Here is a 10,212-nt window from a genome sequence, read left to right on the forward strand (position 1 = left end):
TTGCTTAAAAATTTCCTCAACTACCTCGAGGAAATCTTATCTACTATCATGCCCCATATTGAGCTTTTATCAAGGATGTCGATCTTGGACCGATGGAATAAAATTAGTTTACAGACGAGAGGCTTTGTGAGTGAGTCTGCTAGTTAATCAGCCATATGTACATGGGAAACATGGAGTTGATGTCTGACAACTTGATCTCGCACGAAGTGGAAGTCGATGGCAATGTGTTTCATGCAGGAATGGAACACTAGATTGGTACGTAGCTCCAATATTATCACAATATATTGTAAGAGTAATTGTGGAGTTGATGTTGAGTTGCTTGAGCATATTTGTGACCTAATTGAGTTCAGTAGTGGCGGTGGCAATGACACGGTATTCAGCTTCAATTGTAGATCGTGCAACCGTCTTTTGTTTTTTAGAACTCCAACTGATTATAGTAGCTCCAAGGAAGACAATGTACCTGACGTGGATGTTCTATCATCAAAGTTCCCTGCCCAATCAGCATCAGCAAAGGCATGGAGATGGAGTGAAGCATTTTTGCGAAGAAAAATGCCATGATTAAGAGTCCCTTTAAGATACCACAAAATTCGTTTGATCGTAGACCAATGCATAGTAGATGGTCGATGCATGAATTGCGATAATTTATTGATGGAAAATGAGATATCTGGACGGGTGAGAGCCAAGTATTGTAAGGAGCTAAGGACTTGTCAATATTGAGTCAAATCTATAGCATCACATAATTTGAGTGATTCACTGGCAGAGAGAGGAGCTGTAACCTCTTTCACATCCTACATATTTGTCTTCGATAATAAATCTTGAATATACTTTCTTCGTGATAGGAAGAGACCTGAAGATGTAAATGTTGCATCTACTCCTAGAAAATAGCTCAAAGTTCCTAGATCTTTGAGGGAAAATCGATTGGCTAAGTGCTTTAGAAATGCCTGAGTCTCCAAAGGATCATTGCTTGTGACACTAATATCATCCACATACACCAAAAAATATATTGTGCTTCCATTATGCTGGCATATGAATAATGAGGTATCAGACTTGGAATTGATGAAGTTAATTGAGGTAAAAAACGAGCCAAACTCTGTATACCAAGCCCTTGGAGCTTGACGAAGTCTATAAATAGCTTTTTAAAGTTTGCAGACATGCCTTGAATACTGAGAATAAACAAAACTAAGACGTTACTGCATAAAGACATATTTAGTAAAAGACACATGTAAAAAAGCATTGTTAACATTCAATTGTCGTATGTGCCAGCCCTTTAAGATGACCAAACTCAGGATAAGATGGATTGTTGTGGGTTTAACAATAGGACTAAATGTCTCTGTGAAGTCGACACTAGATCGTTGATGAAATCCTTTGGCGACTAAACATGCTTTATATCTGGTAACGGATCCGTTTGGGTTTCGCTTAATTCGAAAGACCCATTTACACCCGATGATATTTTGTGTGTGATGAAAAGGTATTAAGGTTCATGTAGAGTTATGGAGGAGAGCATCATATTCGTCACACATGGCTTTACGCTAGTGAGAAGATTTTTAAGCTTCAGTGATTGTAGTGGGTTCACTGGCCTCAGTAGAGGAATTCGTTATAGCATGTAAGTCAAGGACTTGACATGGTTTGAAAATACAACTTTTGGAGCATGTTGTCATTGAATGTCCAGGGGCGATGGAAGTGGTAGATTATGTTGGTGGTATAGCCAAGAGCAAGTCACCGTCATGGACCGGGCCAGCCGTTGGCATGTCAATGTCACTAGGTCTAGGAGAAGGTAAAGCCAGTGGCAATGTTGCTGAGAGTATTACTTCAAAGGGAGTGGAGAAATAGAGGGAGTGAGAAGCTGTTGAACTGGAGTAATAGTAGTATGCAGATCTTGAGGGTAGAAGGGAGAGACTAGTTTCAACGATATGTCGATGTCTGCGTTCGACAGAGCCAACCAATTAGGGAGTATATGAGGGTGACTTGAGGCATTTTAGATTAATGTTACCGAGATGCATCGAGGTAGAGGAAATGACAGCGATCGCCAGCTCAAGTAGGAGAACATAGCGAAACAAGGTAAGTCCGGCGTGAGCAAAGGCTGCGATAGGGAGTTCTACTAGTAGTGATTCGGTGATGAACGACAGAGACTCAGCAGAATCAGATCTGGAGATCGAATCAACAGCGATTGTAGGGAGGTGGTTTGTTGTTGCTAGCAAGGATGATGGCGAGGATGGAGCAACAGCATCGGTGAGGGAAGAAGCACCAGTGTCGAGATACTAGCGCAAAGTGGCAGCGTCGGCGTCGAGCAGCAGTGTCGACGTCGAGCACCTCCATTGATGAGGTTGTGTGAGGAGTCTCTAGGCAAGTGACTCTGATACCATAATAAATTATGAAATGTAATCGTAGAGTTCATTTAGATAGTGAGCTAAAACTTTTGAGGGCTATTTATATATATTATAAAGGATTTTCCTCAACTTTTCAAAGATTTCCTCGAGACCTCCTTCCTGAAAATTCTTAAAACTCTTATCGGTCTTTATCCCCTTCAATTTCTAATACCTCAACCCCTTGTTGCTTCATCGATCCTCGTTCTGACAGCGAGCATGGGAGATGTTCGGCTCCCTCTCAGGCTGTCCTCCACATACGTCATCCATCTCCGCTGCTACAAGTGAAGGGGGCATCCATTTCCCTCCCTCCAATCATTTCCTTTTGCCTTGACCTTCTTCAGGTTCCCTCCGGAACCTCCCCATGCTGTTCCCCTTCTCCTCCAGAAGAAGAGAAGGCCATGCAAGTGATGGTGGCGACACCAGTAACGCGAAGAAGGGCAGACGCAGACGACGATGGTATTTCTTCATCAGGAGCAAAATTAGCTTACGAAGCAGAAGCAGCAGCAGCATCCCCGTCGGTGGAGGAGAAGGTGGCTCTGGATCTCTTGGATGCCAGAAGAGCCCTCTTAAAGAGGCATCTCCGTCCTCGTCTACCTTGCACTCGTCTGCACTGGAGAAAAAGCTATGTAGCGATGGAAACAGCAACGAAGAAGATGATGCCAAGAAGATCACCAGCTTGGATTCTTCTGAACCTTCCACAAGTCGCAATGAGTCGGGCAAATTGCAAGGAGAATCTATCGAGTCTTTGGCAAGCAATTACTGGTGTCGCCGCTTGATAACTCGCTGAAGGACGAAAAAGAGACTGATATCGATCAAAATAAATCTGAAACGAGATCAGATAAGTCAGAGGCCTTTTCACGGGATGGTGAAGCATTAACAGGCTTACGGCCGGACGCTCCTAGTGACGTCCTCAAGATTGAAACAGGCGATCATGACACTGCCACCAGCGAATTTGAAGTCGGAGCGGATGACTCTTTGTTCTCAGTAGAGCAATATGAAAAGCTGGAAACGGAGATTGAGGTTACACAATCGTCGCCGATGAGTAAGGAAATAGAAGCACACGAAGCCCATCCCAACCAGAGCGACGATCCTTACCTGGTCATGGAGCTAACCAAGAGGAGTTCGGCCAGTTCTTTTACCCTCTTCAAGAGCAAAATGATGCATGGCATTAGCAACTCACGAGCGTTGTCATCGATGGCCATGCAGTGGCACTTAGAATAAAAGATCTGCTGTTTCGTGGTCGACTTTGAAGAAGCAGCAGCAAGCTGGTGAATGCACCGGACGTGAGATTTGGAGCAAGAAAATCCTAATGGGGAAGCTGTGGCAGGAGCGACTGACACAGGATGATTGATACAAGATAAAATTTTCTTAACTATATGAGGTTGTATAAATAGGAGACGAATAACTTAATGTATTTAAGTTTTTTTATTTCTTCAATAAAATTTCTTCAATAAATTTTTTTTAATAATTATTTTTATCTTTTATTATTTTTATCATAATATTAGAGCAGTGAGGAAAAAACGAAGCTTAGCTCTTGCCTTCGACTAGCGTTCAATGCTGTTAAAAAGGTAAAACTTTGCCTTTGATACTAAGAAAGAGACAGAAGAGGTTGAGATCGCACGAACCTGTAGAGAACTGTTGGAACTGGGATGCAGTTCCATTCAGAGGATTCAGTTCTTATTCTTCTTTAATTTAGCAATCATGAGTAGGATGAGTTCTTTTGGCTTGCAAATAAGCAACTGCTGGAAACTTGTTATACCAGCTTCTATTTCGTGAACAGTGTTGTCTTTTTTCCGGATACGAGATCATGTCTGCATGTTATCGCGGAGAAATAGAGCTTCATTAAAATAATGAAGCTTAGCAAACGTGTTTCATATCAAGTTCCTGTTTCCGATGCTATTAAATCTCGAGAGCCTAAAGGCAGGAGTCATTATTATAGTAGATGATCAACCAAACTAAATCTTGCTCGTATAAGGTGTTTCTTTGAGATGCTGATCCAAATATAAGAAAACCAAGATTTTAGCTTGAAAAAGGTACTTGTCCTTTTTATGCAGCCTTTTAAGCCAGTTTCCACGGTTCTTTTGATGCATCTTACTGAGTAATCTTTTCTCATGGAATACAGATAAGTTATGGTCGACGCTTTCATCAAATGTTCTAATTATCGTATATGTTTTCTGTTTCTGCATCATCGACTCAACGACCAATATTTCTGTCTCTAAACTTAACCACAGATCTCTCCGTATCTGCCAAGACAATTCTTGATTTGTAACAGCAGAATACACATTCCATGATTGGCACATGCCACTGTGCTATACTTGGAATGTACATTGTATAAGAATAAAATTATAATTATGCTATTATATGAAATAATTTAATATCAAAATTTGAAATTAAATAGTTATAGATCAAATATTAGATGTGCATATCTTTTATATTATTCAAAATATTTTTATTTATTCATAGAACTACTTTAATCCATTGAATATAAAAAAAATGATCTATATGAGAACTAAACTCTCCTTCTCCTCTCCTTCTCTTTATTATAGAACCAATATAAATGATGAAATATAGACTAAAAAAAATGATAATAGATCTACAATCTATGTTGTATTATATTATATTATCATACGTATGCAGCCCCAAAAGATCATATTTATTTATAAATAAGAGCAGAGGGTCCAAGATAAATAATTATATAAGTTCTTCCTATTAATATAATATTATGAGGAATCTTACTATAATTGAACTTTTTCTATGGACCGATAATCATAATCAGAATCAAATCAAATTTATAATATATTTTATCTAATTAAATAAGATCACATAATCTAATAAATACCTACTTGATCTATTAATTGATAAGATATAAAAGAATTTAAAATCATAATAAATAAAATATATAATTAATTTTACTTAATTAGTTTTTAAATATTTTAAAAAATATTTTACAAGTAATCATAAGTTTTAAAATAAGCAAATAAGTACAATAATACTCTATTAAATCTTATTACTAATGCTAGTCATAGTAATTATATGTCATCAATATCATACTATCTTTTATGTATTACAATATTATTAATCCTTCCCAATGCAGTCCATAATGATTCATGTAATTTATCTTGTCAAGATATTTTTATTGTCACATTATACTATAATATCCATATATATAAATATAAACATGATGATAGAAATAAATAATTTTAATTAAGTAAATAAAAATATCAATAATAGTATATACTTAAACATATATCATCATATCTTTTATTAATTGCTCACAAGCCTTTTTATGAGAACATATCTTTTATATCCTATAAACATTTTAGACTATAAAACTTTAATAAATAGATTAGCAATTATCAAAGTGATGTTTAGATTCTCAATTAACACTCATTCTTTTTGAATTTTTTATTTGTCCATGTGCTTTATCTCAATATTCTTAGAATCACTAGAATACTTATCATTCATAAATAAAAAAACTAATACAGTGTTATCATAAAATATCTTTAGCAACCTAGTAAATGAATTGACCATACCAAGTTTTAAAATAAAATTTCGTAGCTATAAAACTTGATTTATGATCTAGAAACATATCATAAATTCAACTTTCATTATTAATGATACAATAAGTAATTACTTTATACTTTTTCAAAAAATTATTCCTCCAACTAACATGAATATGAATCCTGAAGTGAACTTCCTACTATCGAGGTAATTTACAAAATTAACATATGAATATCCCGTATGTAGTCTTTCATCCATTATAGATATCTCATCATTTTTTTATAATTTTTTAATATTCTATTCTTGAGTTGTTATAGTATCTACCTAATATTTAAATTATAAAACTAATATCTTATTTCATATATGTTTGAGCATATAATAGACTTCCAATGTATATATAGGAATATCTTTTATTTGATTTTTTAAATCATTTTTTAGAGATTAGATTTTACTGATTTTTTTTATTTCTAGTAATAGATGTATTATTAGTTGAACAAAGTTGGGTCCTAAATCTCATAAAGACTTGATCAGTATACCCTTTCTAAGATAATCCTAGTAATTTTTTGGATCTATCCCTAAATATCTCAATGTCAATAATATAAAATATTTTATTCATATCAACCATCTTAAAATTCTTAATGAGAAATATATTGATTTCATACAATAAATGAATATCACTAATGATGACAAACAAAATATCATCCATATATAATACTAATATAATAAACTTACTATCTTTAGATATATATATATATATATATTAGTAGTATATTTTAAAATTTAAAAAATAATGATATAATAAAATTTTATATACCATTGTCTAAATGCTTGTTTAAGGCTATAAATAAATTTCTTAAGTTTGCAAGCCTAACTTTTCTTTTCCTTCTTTTGAATCCTTTGGATTTTCTAAGTCTAGATTCTCATTTAGAAATATTATTTTTATATCCATTTGATATAGCATAAGATCATAATAAGCTATTAATATCATGATAATCATCAATGAGTCAGAAATTAGAAGAAAAGATCTCATTATAATCATACCTTTTTTTTAAGAAAATTTTTTAACTAATAAATTTGACTTAATATCATTCAATTTATCTTAAAGACATATTTGCAATCGACTCTTTTATAATTTCTAGACAACTTAATGAGTTTTCATATATCATTTTAATCGATCGATTTCAACTCTTCTTACATTATAACATTTTTCAGAATTACCACTTTCAATAGCTTATGAAAATAATAAAGGGTGTTTTTTTATTTCTTATGTCATAATCTGATTCATTTTTCATAATTACTATTTTCCATGGCTTGTCAAAATGATAAAGAGTTTTTTTTATTTCTTATGTCATAATCTAATTTTTATATATATACCGATCATTAGAAATGTTATATCTTCTTTTCCTTTGAGATCTTATCAAAACTATCTGTTATAGTTATTCTACATGATCATTAATAATGACATCAACATTATGTGAGAGTTTATTAATATTATTTTATTATTCATCCTTATCAATTCACTCAATGATTTGAGGAACAACATCTTGAATAATAAATAATAAAAGAGCATCAACTTGTATTTCCTCTATATCAAAATTAATCTTTTGAGATTTTTTACTCATACTAATTTTGTTAGTTTCTAAAAATTTTACTTTATTGTATTCTATTATCCTCGAACTATAATTAAGATAATAAAATCTATCCCTTAGATTTTTCTAGATAACCAATAAAATATCTAGAAATAGTTTTTAGATTTAATTTTTTTTCATGTGGACTAAAGACACTTATCTGACAACTATAAACATGTTAATATTTCAAACTGAGTTTTCTATCAATCCATAACTCAAATAGAGTTAATTAAATTGACTTACTAGAAATTCTATTCAAGATACATATAATCGTTCTAAGAGCTTCACCCGTATTGACACTAGTACAAAGTATTAACTCATCATGCTTATAATCTTATCCATAAGAATAAATTATATTTTTTAACAATGTTATTCACATCTAGTAATAGTAAGACAAATCAAACATAAATACTTCAATTTTCTAGGAATCTAATAAAAGGGCCAAGATTCTAACCCGACTCATTATAAAATTCACCACTCCTATTATATCTGATAATTTTAACTTTACAATTTAATTGTTTTGTAACTTTATTTATGTAAATCTCAAGAGTGTCAACAACTTGTGACTTTTTATGTATTAGATACATATAATCATTTCTTGACAACTCATCTATAAATATAATGAAATATCTCTCTCTATTAAAATAAAAAAATATGAAGTGGTCTACAAATAATAATATAAATAATCTTAAGAAATTATTTACTTATTATTATATTTTTCTTTATGTGCTTAGTTTACTTTTTTTTAATGTAATTTATGCAAAAAAAACGTAAAGTATAAATCTTCCAAAGTATTATCCTTCATTAATCTTTCAATTTTTTTCTTGGAGATGTCTCAAACATATATGTCACAAGAGAGAAGATTTCTCATTTAAACTATATTTCAAGCGAACATTTGATAGTAGAGTCGCTAATATCATTGTAAACTCTAGATTCAAATTAATGTGGCTCTCCTTTTAGTGTCATTGGGAGTCCAATTGATGCTACGTGATGGTAGTTTCGCTACCAAAGAAGACGAAGATCAAAGCACCACTTGTGGACCCTAATGATCCTAGCAAGACCTCTCTACATCTTGAACCAACAGGGTAGCTGGTCAAGGTCCTTGTCAACAAAGCCCTACCCAACTAGGTTGTCAAGGTTGGAGCTATGCTCCCCTAGGAAATATGCATCCAACTAATTGACTTCCTCGAGAAGAACGTCAACGTCTTTGCCCGGTCATCAAAAGACATGCCATGCATCGACTTAGAAGTCGCACATCACCACTTGAATATCCTCCCCGAGACTCCTCCCCGAGACTCGATCGGTGAAATAGAGGTCCCACAAGTTTGCTATTAACCACTAGCAAGCAATTCATGACGAAATGGAAAAGATGTCGGAAGCATGGTTCATTTCTGAAGTTCGTTATCTCCAATGGTTGTCCAATGTTATGTTGGTAAATAAAGCTAATAGAAGTTGGAGGATATGTGTTGACTACACCGATCTCAACCAAACCTGTCCTAAGGACAACTACCCTCTCCTGCACCTTGGGGACACCATCTCGAGGCATAAGCTCCTCACCTTCGTGGATGCCTTTTAAGGTTATAATCAGATAAGGATGACCCCTCGAGATTGGGAGCACACCTCCTTCATTATCAACCGAGGCATATATTGCTACGAGGTCATACCCTTCATATTAAAGAACGTGAGGGCAACCTACCAAAGAGTGATTAAACAAAATATTTAAGAACTAGATTGGAGGGAACATGGATGACATGATAGTTAAATCAAAATATTAGACACATATATGGCAGATCTAGTAGAGACATTCCAAACCCTGAAGAAGTTCAGCATGCACCTGAATCCATCTAAGTGCACCTTCAAAGTCGGGTTAGGGAGGTTCCTCGGCTTCATCACTCACTAGAGGGGAATAGACACTAACCCCAAGAAGGGTTCATGCTATAACCGAGATGCAACCACCTCTGTCTATGAAAGAAGTGCAACGGCTTATCGGGCGACTAGCGATGCTAAGTCGGTTCTTATCTCGGATGAGCAACAAATGTCTCCCCTTCTTTTAATTATTGAAGAACCCAAAGGACTTCATTTGAGCCAAGGAGTGCCAAGGAGCCTTCGAAGAATTGAAGTGCCACCTCACCCGACTACCACAGCTCACTTCAGCCACCTCGGGTGAGACATTGAGCCACTAACCAAGTCATCAACTCGGTGCTATTGCGAGAAGACTCGGGAGCACAATGACCTATCTAATACACCAGCCACATGCTGAATGGGCCCAAGGAGTGCTATCCCCCCATTAAGAAGCTAGCACTCACACTAGTGTTAGCAGCAAGGAAGCTACACCTATACTTACAAGCACACCCGATATGGGTGGTCATTGACCAACCACTATGATAAGTCATCTCGTGATTCGACATCTCGGGGCATATGCTAAAGTGGTCAGTGGAGCTTGGAGAATTTGACATTCAGTATGTCTCGAGGACTGCCATCAAGGCCCAGGTACCGACGGATTTTATATTAGAGTTAGCACCCTCTCCCGAAGCAGAAGGAGGAGAGCATGCCATCAAGACCTTATTCATCGATGGTTTAGCTACTTCAGAAAAAGACATCTTTTGGGGCTCACGATCCCCGAAAGGGCAAAATCGTATAGGTACGCCCAAAGTGGATAATTTCTCATGAGCATACGAGATTACACCAATAATAGCCAAATATTGACTTATCAATTA

This window comes from Musa acuminata, chromosome BXJ1-5, assembly GCF_036884655.1.
Source record: "Musa acuminata AAA Group cultivar baxijiao chromosome BXJ1-5, Cavendish_Baxijiao_AAA, whole genome shotgun sequence".
NCBI lineage: Eukaryota > Viridiplantae > Streptophyta > Magnoliopsida > Zingiberales > Musaceae > Musa > Musa acuminata.